This window comes from Macaca fascicularis, chromosome X (genome assembly GCF_037993035.2).
Source record: "Macaca fascicularis isolate 582-1 chromosome X, T2T-MFA8v1.1".
Taxonomy (NCBI): domain Eukaryota; kingdom Metazoa; phylum Chordata; class Mammalia; order Primates; family Cercopithecidae; genus Macaca; species Macaca fascicularis.
Genome location: NC_088395.1, coordinates 98,809,039 through 98,829,014, shown reverse-complemented (window position 1 = coordinate 98,829,014; position 19,976 = coordinate 98,809,039). Strand labels below are relative to the sequence as shown.

General features: G+C 35.7%; 1 protein-coding gene across 8 annotated transcripts in view; it reads right to left on the bottom strand.

Moving 5' to 3' along the window:
* The window catches only part of PCDH11X (protocadherin 11 X-linked), an 800,164-nt gene that overhangs the window by 339,167 nt on the left and 441,021 nt on the right, over positions 1-19,976 (bottom strand). The window lies entirely within an intron of this gene.

Genomic DNA, 19,976 nt, shown 5'->3' with positions numbered 1-19,976 from the left:
GATGCATGCTTTCTCTCTATATTTATTTTTTCTTAATCCAGCGGCTTATTCCCAGACCAAGAAAGTATATTTTTTTCTGTCATTTTAATGTAACTTGAGTTTACAAAATTGAAATTGAGGTAAGCATTCAGATATAGGCACAAATCTATTATTCAGGAAAATAAAGTATGCTTCTTGTCCTTCCACTTCGAGTGTTTATTTTTAGCCCAAGATATTCTTATTATCTCTCTGCATCGATTAAATTCAACCATCAATGGCTGAATGATAGAATTTAATTTTCTGTGAAGTCATAGCCTGAGGATAATGCCTTGAGTAATCTCTTCCAAGAAAGTGTCCTTGGATTTTTCTGTCTTTAAACAATCACTACTTATATCTCTCTTTATTATGAATGATATACTTAAACAATAGATCAAAGTATTTAACTTTTCAAAAGAAATAATCTCAAGGACTATAACATCACCAAAACTTTAACCATATCTAAGAATATAACATTAAAAAAAAATATTCTGTTTTATAGAAACACAAAGGATCTTTTTGTTAGTTTCATTATAAATTACTTTCACAATCACAATAGATTAATGTTCAATGTTTCACCATTTATCACAAAGCAATCCAAAAGCATTAAAATTTTTAGTGAGCAAAGTGAAAATCTAAAAATGTGAAACACATCTATCTTGGTAAATTATTTCATGAATTATTAAAAAGTCAATGACTTAACCAACATTTAAGCTAATGAAGAAGTTGGGGTGAGCATTTCCTTTCCTTCTCATTTTACTGAAAAAGAACAACTCCAGAATGTGTTTATTTCCCTAAATTGTATATTTTCATTAAGAGAATTGCTTATGCTGTGCTACTTTTGCCCTTGTTTGAGAATTTCTATTGAGAAAAGCCTAAAATAGATAATGTGGGAAATATTAACACAATAGTCTTTGCATTTATCCACACCACATAGACACAACAAAATCTGTCAAATGAGTAGCTTCTAGTGCATGTCTACTAAACAAGCATTAGAATGAAAAGAAAGTACAGAAATATATTGGCAAGCAGGCAAGTAGCTTGGTAAATTGATACCCAATTTGATTATAGAAACACTAAAAAAAAAAAAAAAAAAAAAAAAAAAAAATCAATGCTGCAAGGAGAAAAAAACATGATGAAAAGCAACTGCTGTTTTCATAGAGATATGGATTTTTATACTCTCATTTATAAACTGGCCCTGAACAGGCAACATTAAATTAACAAAATAATTGTCCAAATTAAATTATATATAGTGAGGAGTGGCATAAAAGTTAATGCATCTGAATGTCTACTGGCTCAGTTTTTGCACAATATACATTAGTCATGGAGTGTCATATGTTCTTATTAACCTCCTGGTGTGAATAAATTCTAACACTTACTACCAATAGGTGAATATTTCCCTTACTGCATCTAAATTTCTAGATTGACAGAGCTATTGCATGCAACTAATGTAAAAGAGGGACAGAATGTAGTGTCCAAAATAAGTTATGAGAGAGTGGAGGCAGAGCAAGATGGTAAAATAGAAAATTTCACTGATAGTTGCCCCAACAAGGAAAACAATTTAACAACTGTCTACTCAGAAAAAACACCTTCATGAGAACCAAAAATCAGGTGAGCCCTCATAATACCTAATTTTAACTATGTATCCCTGAAAGAGGCATTGGAGCAATAGAAAAAAAAAAAAAAACAGACCTGAATCGCTGACTCCACCATTCCCCAACCCCAGGCAGAGGAGGCATGATGCAGAGAGCATCTCTGGGTGCTGGAGGAGGGAGCACACGGCAATTGTGAGGCACCAAACTCAGTGCTGTTTTGTTTAAACAGAAAGGAAAACCAGAAAAAACTCAGCTGACACCCTCCCAGGGAGGGAGCATTTAAATCAGCCCTAGCCAGAGAGGAATCACCAATCCTAGTGGTACAAACTTGAGTTCCTGCAATCATCGCCACCTATAGCTACAGCACTCTGTGTCTTCAAGTAAACTTGAAAGGCAGTCTAAGCCATAAGGACTGCAACTCTTTGGTGAGTCCTAATGCTGAATTAGGCCCAGAGACAGTGGGTTGAGGGAAACACAACCTACTGAGACACAAGCTGGGGAGGATAAAGGAGAGCTGGCATCACTGATCCCCTAACCCCAGGCCACACAGCCCATGTCTCCACAAGAGACCACTTCCACTTGAGAAGAGGAGATGGAAGAATGGGGAGGACTTTGTCTTGCATCTTGGAAACTAGTTCAGACAGAGGAAGACAAGCAACTGTCACAGCTGTGGGGCACCCATTCCAGGGCCTAACTCCTCAGCAATATTTCTAGACACACCTTGGGAAATAAAGAGTATCTGCTGCCTTGAAGGAGAGGACCCAATCCAGGCAGCATTTATCACCTGCTAACTGAAGAGCCCTTGGGCCCTGAATAACCAGCAGTGATACCCAAGTACTATATCAAGGGCCTTGGGTGAGATACTGACACTTGCTGACTTCTAGTGAGACTCAGAGCATTACCAGCTGTGACAGATAAAGGGTGATATGGTTTGGATCTGTGTCCTCACCAAAATCTCATGACGAATTGTAATCCCCATTGTTAGAGGTGGGCCCTGATGGGAAGTAATTGGATCATGGAAATGGTGTTCCTGCAAATGGTTTAGCACCATCCCCTCACTGCAGTTCTCATGATAGTGAGTGAGATATCATGAGATCTGGTTGTTTTAAAAGTGTGTAGCAACTTCTCCTCTCTCTCGGTTCTTCTCCAAACATGTGAAGTGCTGCTACACCTTTGCCTTCCACCATGATTATAAGTTTCCTGAGGCTTCCTGAGAAGCAGTAGCCACTAAGCTTTCTATACGGCCTTCATAACTGTGAGTCAATTAAGACTTTTTTCTTTATAAATTATCCAGTCTCCAATATTTATTTATAGCAATGCAAGAATGGACTCATGCAAAAAATTGGTACTAGGAGTGGGGCATTTTTACAAAGATATCTGAAAATGTTGAAGCAGCTTTGGAATTTGGTAACAGGCAGAGGTTGGAAGAGTGTGGAGGGCTCAGAAAAAGAAAGGAAGATGAGGGAAAATTTGGAAATTCCTAGAGACTTGTAAAATTGTTGTGACCAAATTACTGATGGTGATATGGACACAGATAGCCAAACTGATGAGGTCTCAGAGATGAGGAGCTTATTGGGATCTGGAGCAAAGGTTACCTTTATTATGCACTAGCAAAGAACCTGGCAGCATTGTGACTGTGCCCTAACGATCTGTGGAACTTTGAATTTGAGAGTGATGATTTGGGGTATTTGGGGGAAGAGATTTCTAAGCAGCAAAGCATTCAAGATGTTGCCTTGCTGCTTCTAACAGCCTATGCTCTTACATGTGAGCAAAGAAATGACATAAAACTGAAACATATTTTAAAAGGAAGCAGAGCATAACATTTTGAAAAATGTGCAGCCTGACCATGTGGGGGGGGGGGGGGGGGGAAAAAGCTCAATTTTCAGGGGAGGAATTTAAGCTGGTGGTAGAAATTTGCATAACTGAAAGGAAGCCAAGTGTTGATAGCCAAGACAATGAGGAAATCATCTCAACGGCATTTCAGACACCTTCATGGTAGCTCCTCCCATTACAGGCCCAGAGACCTAGGAGAACAGAATGGTTTAGTGGGCTGTGATGAGGACCCTGCTTCACTGCACAGCCTCAGGAGACTGCTCCCTGAATCCCAGTGTCTCCTGTTCCAGACATAGCTAAATTGGGCTCAGGATGCTGCTTCAGAGTCCAAGACATAAGCCTTCATGGTTTCCACATGGAGGTAAGCCTGCAGGTACACTGAGTGCAGAAGTTAAGACTTGAGAGCCTCTGCCTAGATTTTTAGAGGGCGTATGGAAAAGCCTGGATTTCCAGGCAGAAGCCTACTCCAGGGGTGGGGCCCTCATGGAGAGCCTCTACCAGGGCAGTACAAAGGGGAAATGTGGGGTTGGAGCCACAATACACAGTCCCATCTGGGTCACTGCTTAGTGGAACTGTAAGAAGAAAGCCATGATCCTCTGCACTCCACAATGGTAGATCCACCAACAGCTTGCACCCTGTGCCTGGAAAAGCCACAAACACTCAACACCAGTCCATGAGAGCAGCTTCAGGGGCTGAACCTTGCAAAGCCACAGGGGCAGATCTGCCCAAGGCTTTGGGAGCCCACCCTTTGCACCAGTATTTCCTGGATGTGAGACATGGAGCCAAAGGAGATTATTTTGGAGCTTTAAAATTTAATAACTGTTCTGCTGTATTTTGGACTTGCATGGGGTCTGTAGCCCCTTTCTTTTGGCCAATTTCTCCATTTTTGAAAGAGAGTATTTACCCAGTGTCTGTAAGACCATTGGATCTTGGAAGTAACTAACTTGTCTTTTATTTTACAGGGTCATAGACAGAAGGGACTAGCCTAGTCTCAGATGAGACTTTGGACTTCGGATTTTTGAGTTAATGCTGGAATGAATTAAGACATGGAGGCCGGGCGCGGTGGCTCAAGCCTGTAATCCCAGCACTTTGGGAGGCCGAGACGGGCGGATCAGGAGGTCAGGAGATCGAGACCATCCTGGCTAACACGGTGAAACCCCGTCTCTACTAAAAAATACAAAAAACTAGCCGGGCGAGGTGGCGGGCGCCTGTAGTCCCAGCTACTCGGGAGGCTGAGGCAGGAGAATGGCGTAAACCCGGGAGGCGGAGCTTGCAGTGAGCTGAGATCCGGCCACAGCACTCCAGCCTGGGCGACAGAGCGAGACTCTGTCTCAAAAAAAAAAAAAAAAAAAAGACATGGGGGACTGTTGGGAGGCATGATTTTATTTTGAAATGGGAGAGGCCAGGGGCAGAATGATATGGTTTTGATCAGTGCCCTCACTCAAATCTCATGTCTAAATGTAATCCCCATTGTTGAATGTGGGGGCTGATGGGACATGACTAGATCATGGGGGTGGAGTTCTCATGAATGGTTTGGCACCTTTGGTGCTACTCTCATGATAGTGAGTTATCAGGAGATATGGTTATTATAAAAGTCTGTAGCAGTTCCTTCCTCCCTTGTTCCTTCTCTGGCCATGTGAAGGGCTACTCCTCCTTTGCCTTCCACCATGATTGTAGGTTTCCTAAGGCCTCCCTAGAAGCAGAAACTGCTATGCTTCCTGTACAATTGGCAGAACCACGAGCCAATTAAACCTCTTTCCTTATAAATTATCCATTCTCAGAAATTTCTATGTAGCATTGAAAGAATGGACTAATACACAGGCTGAAATTCCTTCTGCTTGAAAAAAGCAGAGGGAAAAAAAGGAATAAAAAGAATGAGATCATGTCCTTTTCAGGGACATGGATGGAGCTGGAAGCCATTATCTTCAGCAAAGTAATGCAGAAGCAGAAAACCAAATACCACATGTTCTCACTTACAAGTGGGAGCTCAATGATGAGAGCACATAAACACAGGGTGGGGAACAACACACATGGGGGTCTGTCAAAGGGTTGGGGATGGGAGGATGAAGAGCATCAAGAAGAATAGCTAACGTATGCTGAACTTACTGTCTAGGTAATGAGATGATCTGTGCAGCAAACCACCATAGCACACATTTACCCATGTAACAAACCTGCATATACTGGACATACACCCTTGAGCTTAAAATAAAAGTTGGGGAAAAAAAGGAAAGAAAGATCATTTGTTATCACCAAGTGGGATTTATTCCAGGGATACAAGGATGATTCAATGTACACAAACCAATCAATGTGATACATTGTATCAACAGAATGATAGACAAAAACCATATGATCATTCCAATTGATGCTGAAAAACAGATGATAAAATTCAATGTCCCTGCATGATAAAAACCTTTGAAAAACTGGATATAGTAGGAACATACATCAACAGAATAAAAGCCATATATGACAGACTCACAAGTAGCATCATACTTAATGAGAAAAAAACTGAAAGCCTTTTCTCTAAGATCTGGAACACAACAAGGATGCCAATTTTCACCACTGTTATTCAATATAGTACTGAAAGTCCTAGCTAGAGCAATCAGACCAGAGAAAGAAATAAAGGGGAACCAAATTGGAGTGGAAATAGTCAAATTAACCTTGTTTGCAGATCATATGATCTTATATATGGAAAACCTAGACTCCACAAGAAAATTATTGAACTGATAATTAAGTAAAGTTGTAGGATTCAAAATGAACCTACAAAAATCAGTAGCATTTCTATATGCCAACAGGAAACAATCTGAGATAGAGATAAAAAATGTAATCCCATTTATAATAGCCACACATAAACATAAAAATCCAGAATTTAACCTAACTGAAGAAGTGAAAGATCTCCATAATGAAAGTTATAAAACACTAATAAAAGAAATTGAAGAGGACACCACAAATTAAAAAAAATATTCCATGTTCATGGATTGGAAAAATCAATATTGTTAAAATATCCATACTATTCACAGCAGTCTACAGATTCAATGCAATCTCTATCAAAATATCAATGACATTCTTTACAGAAAGAGAAACAACAATTCTAAAATTTATACGGAATCACAAAAGACCCAGAAGAGCCAAAGCCATCCTAAGCTAAAAGAACAAAACCAGAAGAATTATATTACCTGACTTCAATTTATACTACTGAGCTGTAGTGACCAAAACAGCATGATACTCGCAAAAAACAGACACATAAGCCAATGGAACAGAATAGAGAACCCAGAAACAAATCCACACACCTACAGTGAACTCATTTTTGACAAAGTTGGCGAGCACAAATACTGGGGAAAAAACAGTCTCTTCAATAAATGGTGCTGGGAAAGCTACATATCCATATGTAGAAGAGTGAGGTCAAGGAAAGATTTATAATCTAGGAGTATTGCTTTTGTGCAATCTGTCTGCAAAACGCTCCTTCTTTATCCTGTCTCCAGGTTTATAACTGTTTTTTTTTTTTTTTCTTACCTGTGTAAAGCACAGTTGCTATCTTCATTCTGGTTTCAAGTACATCTTTCTTGTGTATTCCTGCTGGTTACACAGTGTGTATCCTTGTGAACACAAGCATTAGGGACTTTTGACCACTAAGATTAATGTCAGAGTAAAGGAAGTTAGATGGGAATGGGAAGTCAGGGAATTCATGTCTCTAAACAAGGGTAACCGAAAGTGGAAGAAACCTTCTGGAGGATAAAGACAATAGAGTTTATCCCAAGTCACTACTCTGTCGACTGAGTAGAAACAGAGTAGAATAGAACATGTTCCAGAAACAATGCATTTACTGAGCACAGATTTATTTTAAAAGCTGACTAAAACCTCATCCAATTAAAAAAAAAAAAAAAGATCATCCCTAAATATTTATTCACTGAACCCGGTGCAATATCAACTTGAGATGTCCGATAATGGTCAAGATTTAACTAAAAATACTTATCAAAATGATGTTGGCAGTGTTATGCAGGACTGGAAGTGTTATGGTACATTTTCTAAATGTCATGGTCAAAATGAAAATATTTATCACTGTGAACACGTAGAAAATCCTCAATACGTATTTGTCTAATGAACAGATGAAAGTAGAGAAGAAAGCTTTTCATATACACGTGCGCATACATGTGTGCGTGCGTGTGTGTGTGTGTGTGTGTGTGTGTAACATGACAAACTAGAAGCTTGTGAAGTCGGGTTGTTATTCCATGTGGAATACCTTCTTCCAACCTGTACTTGAAAATTAAATACATAAGTCCTATGTCTGAGGAAAAATATTACAACTTAAAGCCAACTTAATTTTTACTTCTTTTAAATAAATATAAGTATCATGACCCAGTTTACTTTGTTTGGGTAGACATTATATTTCAGAACTTTATTCAGTTATCAACTTAGAGTGCTGGTGGTTTTAAAGAAAAGACACTGGTAAATGTAATAAAAATGACAATAAACCTAAATTTTATTCTCAATGTTTGCTTATTGACTATTTTCTTTCTAAAATGTAAATGACCTCTTTAAAATAACAAATTTATCAGAATACACCTAGGTATTTCTATTGTCTTATTTTCTTGTTAAATTTGAGGCTAGCATAAAAATTGTGTAGTATCTTTATAACAATAAAGATAACATGACATTCAATATCAGAAGATTCAATTTTTAGTCCTGGTTCCACACCCAAGTAGCTGTGTAATCTTATTAAAACAAACTTTAGGAGGCACTACATCCACGGTATTAACTACCCTTATTGATGATAATGATGATAATAATGATGGTGACAATTACAGTAGCATTGATAATACAGTCATCACTGCCATTGCCATCATCACCTTGTATTTATAGATTATTAAGCATTTAAGTAAATGCTTTACAAGTAACATCTCATTTAATTCTTACATTGACCCTATGATGTGGGCAAATTATTATTCTCATTTTACAAGTAGGAAAAAGATGGATCAAAGAGGTTCAGAAACTTACCTAGTTGCTTTACTTACAAGGGACAGAGCTGAGGTTTAAAACCAAATTTACTCAATTTTAAAGTTTATAGTCTTAAAAATTTAAGAATTTAAGTTCCATAGCAGAAGGATTTTTTTTGTTTTACTTTTGGATTTTGGAATACTGCTGTATCCTCAATGCCTATAGAAGTACCTGGCACAAAGTATACCTGGAATAAATATTTATAGGCTTAATAAAAGAATAAGCTATACTCCTCTATGCTTTAATTATATAATTATACATAATTGGAGCCAGTGTATAATAATTAATTATGAATCTTAGTTACAAGCATAAATTCTGGAACCGTATTACCTAGGTTCAACTCCTAGCTCTACCACTTTACCTGTGTTACCCTTTTGCATTAGTTCTATAATGTGTACAATAGAGAAATAAGGGTTCCTACTTCAGAATATTTGTCAAGTGCATTAAATAAATTAATTAACTCAAACAGTAGCTGCCATTTGTAAGAGTTATATATGTGCTAGCTACTATTAATGGTAATTTATTTTAACACCTTTACTGATACACAATTCACATGCCATACAATTCACCTACTTACAGGGTAAATTCAAAGTGTTTTTACTATATTCACAGATATCTGTAACCACCACCACGGTCAATTTTTGGAACATTCTCATCACCTCAAAAAGAAACACCATATCTTTGATCTGTCACCCCTTGTATTCCCATTTCTCAACTCCCAAATTTAAACAATTACTATTTCCATCTCTATAAATTTCCCTGTTCTGCACATAGGAATGGAGTCCTATAATAGGTAGTCTTTTGTGACTAGATTCTTTCACTTAGCATAATAGCTTCAAGATTTATCCATATTGTAGCATATTTCAGTAATTCATTCCTTTTCTATGGCTAAATGTTATTCATATATATATATTTTTATACACATATATACACACACACATTATTTTGTTTAAACATTCATCAGTTGATGGACATTTGAGTTGTTTGCACATTTAGCCATTATGAATAATGCTGCTATAAATATGCATCTCAAGTTTCTGAATGAACGTATCTTTTTATTTCTTTTGTTTATGTACCTTGGAGTGGAATTGCTCGGTCATATGATAACTCTGTGTTTAATTGTTGGAGTGACTGCCAGACGGTTTTCCAAAGCAACTGTACTGTTTCATATTCCCTCCAATGGTATATGAGTTTTCCAATTTCTCTATATCCTCACCAACAAAGTAATTTATTTTTAGCTCATTAACTTTATACTTCGAAACTAACTATTCCTATCCAAGTATTTTTAAAGAATATATGCAGGTATCCAAAATTGGTTTAATTATATTAATACAATTATGTAGCATAACTATTCTACTATATGAAGTGACACTTGTCAAAAAAGTGCCAAACTCATTCTTTCAAAGGGTTGAAAAATTATTCATTACCTAATATGAATTTACCCATCATTTGAAACACACATTTTAAATAAGGAAATTCTCTCTGTAAAAGTGAATGACAATTTTAAAAAGATTATCAAATTATTATTTATTAAAATCCCAACAACTGTATATCACTGTTAAAGTCTGAAAAACAGACAATTGGAAGAAGAGACACAATATCATGGGACAATGATATTGCAGTTACTGGACGAGGACTAAACAAATTAAGAGTATTTGATTAAGTCCACTTGAAATTATTTTTTATGAATACTGCATCTTTGAATTGGAACATGCAGATTATATAAAGTACTATAATGAAAGCCAATTTAAAGGGGATAAAAAACAATGCTATTCTCAAAATGGATCCTAGGGTCCATCTAACAAAGCTTAACAGGAACAAAATATTTTCAAAATGATGTAGAAACAGAATATTATGAATACTGCCAAATTCCCAGCTTCTTAGCAGGAGACACAGTTGAATTAGAGTACAATTGCACCTTATTCTCACATAATTGTTTTGGCTTATTCAAAACCCTACTCTGACTCTGAAACATTCTTTACTGTGTTAGTAACAAAAGCAATGTGACACGCACATCTGCTTTCTGAAAATATTGCATGTAAGTTGAAACAATGTTTTATTTTTAATAGTTTGAATTTTGCATAAAGATACCTTTATTTGCTGCTAAAGATCTATGCAAATGGCTCCAACATCACTTTAAATTACAGATCATCTTAACGTGTCACTCTTGTGGTATGTGAAAATCTGACTGGGAATGTGTATTGTGTCTATTAAAGCTTGTAGATGTTTGCACAATGAACATAAAAGCAATAAAGTGATTACGAGAATAAACAACAGAATACAAATGATCTTTCTTATTTACTAGAAGGAAAGCATTTTTAAAAAATATAATAGCTTCAAGACTGTTTAATTCTGTGAATATCTGGTTTTCATATTAGATGATAGTATGACAAACTCTACATATATATATACACACATATATATATACACATACACATACACACACATATATATATACACACATATATATGACAAGAAAAAAAGATTAAAAGCTTGCCTTTATATCAAACTCCATGATAGACAAAAGGGTATTTAAAAGTAGAATTACTGGCCGGGTGCGGTGGCTCACGCCTGTAATCCCAGCACATTGGGAGGCCGAAGTTGGTGGATTACCTAAGGTCAGGAGTTCGAGACCAGCCTGGCCAACGTGGTGAAATCCTGTCTCTACTAAAAATACAAAACAATTATCTGGGGGTGGTGATAGGTGCCTGTAATCCCAGCTACTCAGGAGGCAGAGGCAGATAATTGCTTGAACCCAGGAGGCAGAGGTTGCAGTGAGCCAAGATCGTGCCACTGCACTCCAGCCTGGGCGACAGAGTGATACTCTGTCTCAAAAAAATAAAATAAAATAAAATAAAATAACTAAAACTTATTCCTTCAATCTATGTTTGATAGCACAGCAGAGTAACTATAGTTGACAATAATTTATTAAACATTTCAAAATATCTAGAAGATTTGGAATGTTCCCAACAAAAAGAAATGGCAACTGTTTGAGGTGATGGATATCCTAACTACCCTAATTTGATCATTACACATTGCATGCATGTATCAAAATATCACATGTACCCAATAAGTATGTACACTTATGATTTGTCTATATTAAAGAAAAAAATAAAATTATGTTACTATTTCATTAGTATGTGTCTTAAGTGAAAGTAAAATGCTATTATAGTAATTTTAATTAAAGAGTGGTTATATATATAACTAACTTTCTGATATTGACTTGAACCTAGAATGTGGCTGTGTTCCTTTTGATTTATCCCTGAAGATTTAGTTTCAAGTTAATATTTCCTAGCTTATAACATATTGAGAAGTTTTTACAATTGTCTGATACCTGGTACCATCTCTGGTTTATTTCCTAGGTGGGAAAAATATTGTCTTCTGGAATTATCATATACTTTTCCTGAGTTCTTAGTTGATGCTACTATATTCTCCCTGTTTCAAACTCCTCTAGCAATTCCATGCTGAATTTCCACTTTCAGTGCATTTTCTGGGGAATTGTCAACTTTATTTCAAATCACCTAAGAAAAGTGAAGTTCAAGATAAAGCCATTCATTTTTTTCCAGTTGAATTCATTATTTTGATGTTTGTCAGGTGTCACTAAACTGTTGTCAGGTTTCACTAAACCTGTCTCAATACTATAAACTCAAATAACGCACAATAGTTACAGAGGGTGAAATAGTGCCCTCCAAAAACTCAGGTCCACTCACAACTCAAAGTGTGGCCTTATTTGGAAATAAGGTCTTTGCAGATGTAATTAGCTAAAACTCTAGAGATAAGATCATCCTGGATTTAGGAATCCCTAGATCCAATGACTGATGTCCTTATAAGAAAAAGACAGACACCAACACACGAAGAGAAGAAGGCCATGTGAAAATGGAGGCAGAGACTGGAGTGGTGCAATTACTAGCCAAGGATAGCCAGTGAAACCAGAAGCTGGAAAAGACAGGGAAGAATTCTTAACTAGAGCTTTCAGAGGGAGCACAGCTCTGAGGACACCTGATTTCAGACTTCTAGCCTGCAGAACTATGAAAGAATAATTTTCTATTGTTTTAAGCCACCAAACTTTGTGGTAATGTGCTATGGCAGTCCTAGAAAACAATACAAATAACCAAAGAGACATGCTTCCACCTCAGCAAAAGAGTCAGAAAATGGGTTGTTCCATCAGTTAACTAATTTATTCATTTTTAATGTCTTGAAAGATTGTTGACTACAAATCACTTCGTTTTGCGTCATATGTAAGTTTCTGGAGAATTGAGATGAATAAGTAAGCATGATACATGGAAGAAGTAGCAGGCTTTAAATAGCCAAATACAGGCTACAGTCCCAGATTACTCTTCATTAGTAAAGCATTTTGCAAAAGCCTATTTGGTACTATGTACAAGTTTTTTAAGTCATAGAAAATGAATGCAATAAAGCTTCTGTCCTAGAGGAACTCAGAGTTTAATCGACTAGAAGCCGAAATAGATAATTACAAGATAACATTCTAAGTGTTATCATGGGCAGATAAATAAAATGCTGGCAGTACTCTAAAAGATCAAAGAGCTGTGTGACACTGAGCAAGTACTTGAATCTCAGATTATTAATCTGTAAAACAAGGATAACAACAACATACACCTTCTATCTTTAGAGGTCATTTTGAAGGTCATATAAAACCCTCTTTCTCTCTATTCCTCCTTTCTTTCTTCTTATACTTCAACTATTTTGGGCATCTACTATTTTTAAGTGTCCTCTGAAGCAGACATTCTGTTAGATATTTAATATATGTTATCTGAACTTATTTTTAAATATTTTATCATAGTAAATATCCTACTTTTGCAGTTTTGAAAATGAGAAACAGAGATTTCTACTATTTGCCAAAATCACGTTGACTATAAGTAAGTATGTAAAAATCTTTTCAGACCGAGCATGGCGACTTACACCTGTAATCCCAGCACTTTGGGAGGCTGAGGCGGGTGGATCACCTGAGGTCAGGAGTTCAAGACCAGCCTGGTCAATATGGTGAAACCCCGTCTCTACTAAAAATACAAAAATTAGCCGGGCATGGATCCGGGCACTGTAATGCCAGCTACTGGGGACACTGAGGCAGGAGAATCGTTTGAACCCAGGAGGTGGAGGTGGCAGTGGGCCGACATTGTGCCACTGCACTCCAACCTGGGCAACAGAGAGAGACTCTGTCTCAGAACAACAACAAAAAAAAAGTAAAAAAAAAAATATATTTTCACCACAACTTGTTGTTATATAACTTAGATATAAATATGTACAAAATAAATATTATACTTACTGGAAGTTCATGTCCAATATGCCCCAATACCTATGAATAAGTAAGTTAGATGATGAAAACGATGAAAAATATGCATGAATAATTATGAGTAGATGAATATTATATAACCTCTATGGTACGTCGTTTCGTAATTAAATGATTATCTATGCTACCGGAAGAACATTCCGATATGTTTCTACAGTGTAGGCATTTGAATTAATTTTAGTGTTATGCAATTACATTTGTATTTACCTCATGAAGTTCTCTAAGTTAATTTCCCCCCAAAATTTACAATTAGCTTTATACTGTTAGGATATTCAGTATTTTAAAATATGCAAGTAACATGGCCAGCCCCTAACATGGATCCATTAATCAGTTTTAGTATTAATCAGTCTATTTTTATAATGTAGTTAAACTATTAAATTGTACAATTGACAAATATTTCAGTTCAACCATTTTAGGTCTCTACTCACTTTCTACATGGTTAATTAAGGTGCATCATATGTAAGGAGACCATCCTTCGTGTGGATAAAAGGCCAAGGTTTAACAATCTATCCCCACTTCATGTAGGAGGGACTGCCCAATGTGTCAAAGCTGGGAAATCTACAGCTTAGGATAAATTTTTGTCTCCTACACCATTTCTAACCCATTCATTCATTCACCAGGCTAGTTACTCATTCATTTATTCATTCTCCAGGCTAGGTTATGCAGAGATTGCCAGAATAGACATAGTCATCTTTGTCCTCACAGAGATTAGAGTCTCCTTAAGGGAATAGAGACAAGAGTATAGTGATGTCAAAATAGTTTGGCAACTTTTTCTTCATTAATAGAGGTATCATTGTATAATTTTGTCTCTCAGAATAATTTATAAATATTTAGTTACAGCTTTAGCTGGGATATGCAGTGAGCATTACTTCAAGGGACAACTTAATATTTACCACAACTCAACTCCAATATCTATCATGCTGCCAGATTTCCATAATACAGAAATAAAAGCACTCCTCCTGAGTGATCCACGACGTCTTGAATTATCAAAGGCTTACATTAAAACTGCATAAGATAGGGTCTGAGCTTTATTTAAAAAGGTATTTCATTCCCCTAGAAGCTCATCCGCCTCAGGCATCTTCCCAGTATTTAGCTCTTAAAGTATTTAAAATATTTTAAACTTGTACATATATACTCTTTGTGAATCTATCATATAGATCTCCTTTTTTCCCAATTTATCATATTGAAGCTCTTATTTTCAGTTTCCAATTCAACATAAAACACTGGATGGTTCCATTGATCTTCCTGGCTGAGTTTATTTGCACCAGAGCTCTGTATTCAGGATATTTTTATTTTTACTATTAATTATTTATCATTGGTACTTTTGGAAAAATGATAGAGTTGTATTTCTTTGGGAACTTTAATTATGGAATTTTCTCAATCAACAAATATTATTGAGCATCTATTGTGTGATAGGCATAGCACTTTAGATTGCAGACTTTGGAAGCCGACTGCTTCTCTCAAAACCCAATTCTACCACTTAACTCTATGACCATGGAAAAGTTACTTAATTACTCCAACTACTTTGTTCTTAAGTCTATTAATCTGTAAAACACCAATGACAATAGTGAATATAAGAAAGCGTGGCTGTAAGGGCTAATTGAACTAACACAATAAAGTACCAACACGTAGTCCTGTAGTAACGAATTCTGGTTATTATTATGATGACAATCATTATTTTAATTATGTACTACGTGAAACCTTGAGAATACTATGATTCCAAAAGAAACAATCTTACAATCTACTGACCAAGTCAGCTACTAAAAATTACTTAAGGAAGATCAATTAATTGCTGATATGTATAAAAGTGCTTTGAATGGCAGTAAAAGACTGTGAGTGGGAAAACTTTTGCTTTGGGGTCCCAAGTGAATCACTAGCTTGTGAAAATTAATTACAGAAAATTGTGCAATACTCATCTAGTTTGCCTAAAGCACAAAAAATGTGTTTTAAAAAATAAAACATTTTATTCAGCTAGTGATTACTGTCCAAAAGTAAAAAAGCTAGGTTCATTAAAGGCTTTAAATATTTATAAATCTCCAGAGCCACAAGACTTAACGCATGCCCCTTAAAGTTAAATCAGTAGTGAAACAGAGGTTTCTATCTTAGGCTCATGGGATCAGATTCTTGGCCCAGATTATGAGCTCTTTATCATATTCATTCTAATTGTGGCTCATCTTGAAATGATTAGATCTATTGTTAGAAAGTGGCCTTGTCAGCACTAAGGATGCACTGATTAATAGATAATTCAGAATAATTTCTTTGGATATATGTCTAAACTCTCAATCGAACTGTAGACCCAAATTATTAAGTGATTACAGAAATTTTAATTCCTACCCTTTATTCACATTCGTCTCCCCAGGAAGTAATTATTGCAAGCAAAGAATAGAAGAAAGCAAAATATTTTATAACTAGTCATCTACGGAGAGAGAGAAAAACTTAAAGTGGGCTATGTGAACAACCCTTGATATCATAAGCCAAAACTAAAGTATATCATTAAAAATGCTCTAACAAAATCTGGTTTAATTTAGATGAAGGTCAAACTTACTATTGGGGGTATCAAGACCTTTTTTCCCACTACTAAAGCAACTTTAGTTATTTTGGAAGTATAAATAAGCTATTCTAAAATTCTATGGAAAGGCACATGTCCTGGAATAGTTAAAACAATTTTGAAAAAGAATAAAATGGAAGGAATCACTCTGCCTTACATTAAGGCCTATTGAATAGCTACAATAATCAAGACAGTGAGGTGCTGACAAGAGAATAGAAACATAGATAACTGGAACAAAGTAGACTACTGAGAAATAAATTCTCACAAAAGTCTGACCAATTTTTGAAAAGGATGCAAAAGTAATTCAATGAAGGAAGGGTATCATTTTCTGTAAATATTTCTGATGCAATTGGATATTTATAAGTAAAATAATGTACCTTGATTTAAACTTCATACTTTCCACAAAAATTAATTTAAAATTTAATTCAAAACTTAATTCAAAATTAACTCAAATGTAAGGTGTAAAATTATAAAACGTCTACAAAAATATTTTTTAAAATTTCAGAATTTAAGGTTTGGCAAAGTGTTTTTGTACTTGACACCTAAAGCAAAATGCTTACAAGGTGAAATTGCTTAATTAGATTTCATTAGAAATGAAATCTTATGATTTACAAGATTCTGTGAGAAGATTGGCAGAAAATATTTGCAATTCATATATCTGAAAAAAGGAATAATATCTATAGTACATAAAGAACTTTAAAAATTCAATAGTAAAAAAAAAAAGAGAGCAGTTCAGTCAGAACACAGACAAAATGATGAACTGCTATTTCAACAAAGAGAAAATCCAAATGGCAAATATGCACAAGAAAAGACGATCAGCAGAGTTAGCCATGAGGGAAATGCAAATTTAATCCACAATGAGATATCATTATATATCTATCAGAATGCTAACTTTAAAAATAATAATAATAATACCACCAAATGCTGGAGAGGTTGCAGAGAAATGAATCACGCATACATTGCTGATGGCAATAAAGTGGTACAGACATTCTGGAAAACAATTTGGCAGTTTCAAAACTAAACGTGACCTAGCAAGTACACCTTCGGACATTTATTTCAGAGAAATTAAAACTCATATTTACACAAAATTTTGTACACTAATGTTCATAGCTTTATTCATAATAACCAAAAATTAAAAACAGCCTAGGTGGCCTTCAGCAGGTGAATAGGTAGACAAATTGTGGTACATTCATGCCATGGAATACTACCCAGTAATAAAAAGGAATGAACAGTCGATGCACACAACAACTTGAATGAACCTCCAGAGAATTACGCTGAGTGAAAAAGCCAATCCTGAAATGCTACATACCAAGTTTCACTATGTTGCCCAGGCTGGCCTCAAACTCCTGGGCTCAAGCAATCCTTCTACCTCAGCCTCCCATATAGCTGGGACTACAGGTGTGTACCACCATGCCTGGCTTACATGCATTCTTAAAATCCCAAAATTATAAAAATTGAGAACTGATTAGTGGTTGTCAGAGGTTAGGCATAAAGAAGGGTAATGAGAAAAAGATAAGTATGGTTATAAAAGTGCAACAGGAGAGGTCATTTTGGTGATGGAACCGTTCAGTATCCATTTTTGTTTTGTTTTGTTTTTGAGATGGAGTTTCACTCTGTTGCCCAGGCTGGAGTGCAGTGGCATGATCTCAACTCACTGCAGCCTCTGCTTCCCAGGTTCAAGGGATTCTCCTGCCTCAGCCTCCCGAGTATGTTCAGTATCTTGACTCTGGTGGTGAATACATGAACATATAAATGTGATAAAATTGTACAGAGCTGAATACACACATATACACAAATGAGTGTATGTGTGATAGACAACAGGTAAGAAATCCAGGGGATTTCTTTGTTTTATCCTTAAAACATCATGTAAATCTAGAATTGGTTCAATAAAAATTACAACGTAAACTATTTTGAGTTCCAAAGCAACTAACCAAGGAAAAGCAGAATTTTCAGAAGCCAACATGTTGTCACGTCTGGGGCATAATATATTGGTTGTAATCACTGTTTCTGCTGTAACAGACATCCACTGAGAGGAATGTCCACTTTTTGCAGTTTTAACAAATGATTAGCTCTTAGTAAATAGATTTTGTTTCTCATGCTCGGGGCTTTAAAGAAATGACAAGGGACAATTTTTAAAAGTGGAAAATAAAGTAATATCTAACCAAGAAACTGGAAAGTTCTCATCAGGAGAACTATTTTAGTTGGACTTCATTGCAGCATACCTTTCATGTGAGTCATTAGTGACAAGATCAGATATATTGAAAAGAATATATTGTTTTTCATAAGTCATTGCACACCATTTCTTTGTTGATGCATTCATTCAGTCTCTAATTTTATTTAGCACTTTGTTTAAGAAAAGAGCTTTATATGATGTGTATCTTCACATTTTTTAAAGAACTATAGTCACTTACATATGCCTTCAATAAACATCAAAGCCAGTGGGTCTTCTTTATTACTTCTTGCAAGTTGACCCTAATTTATAATAACTCTGCTCAAAATATGATGGAATTTACTTGGACCACTATTCTCATTTATATTTAAATGCATACCATTAAATCAGTGCAACTTTATCATTACTATTTTAATATCAGTCCCTGTGCATCACCACATGAATATATACTAAGCAACATTCTTCTGAGACAGTGTAACCTGAATTAAAAATGTATATACAAACTATATTGTCATTTAGAATTTCAAAATTTTTGCTGAGATTCATAAAAAAAGAACCCAGGCCAGCATTAAACTGTGATTGTCAGACACAGAGACATAGTTCTAATAATTATCAGGCAAACTTTAAGTGATCGAGAAAAGTAAACTGTTAAAAAAAAATGAAAAAAAAAAAAACCAAAAAAAACCCCCAGTAATTTATTCTACCACAACTTCTGAAAACAGAATTGCAAAATTTTCCCTTAGCACAGCCATATATTTGAGTATAATCCCAATGTTATGATTGGGAAGGTTGACCAAATAATTATTAACAATGTAAAAATTTATTTTAAAATACAAGCTTTGATGTTTAAAATGTAATATATAAATTTTATCATATGTCTAATTATATTTTAACGAAGCTGTGAAGAATGTTAATGACAGAATATAGATTGTGCATTGTTTCAGGCAGAATTCTAAGATGCTCTACCCAATGATCCCCACTCTTGTATAACCCCCTGTACTTTGTGAGTAGAACCTATAAATATGATGAGACATTACCCTCGTGATAACGTGGCATTATATGGCATAAATGTCGATTAACTTGGCTGGGTCTCCTAATCAGGCAAGTCCTTTAAAAGCAGAGAGATTTCTCCAGCTGATCAAAGAGAAGGAACTCAGAGAGATGCAGAGCATGTGTTCTAGAAGAAAACAAGTATCCATGTCTTGTGCTGCCTATGTTGAAAGTCATGCATCAAGGAACTGCAGGTGGCTTATAGACACAGAGTGTTGTTCCCAGACTATAGCTAGCACGTAAATGGAGACCACTGTCTTCCAACAGCAAGAAAATAATATTTGAAAACAACTAGCGCATTTGTGAAAGGATTCTGATCCCAGAGGACCACAGTCCTCTTCAATGCGCTGATTTCAGCCCCATGAAACCCTGAACAAAGAATTCGGTTATGCTGTGCTTGGACTTCCAACCTACAAAACCTATGAGATGATAAATATGTGTGTTCTTCTTAAGTCACTATGTGTT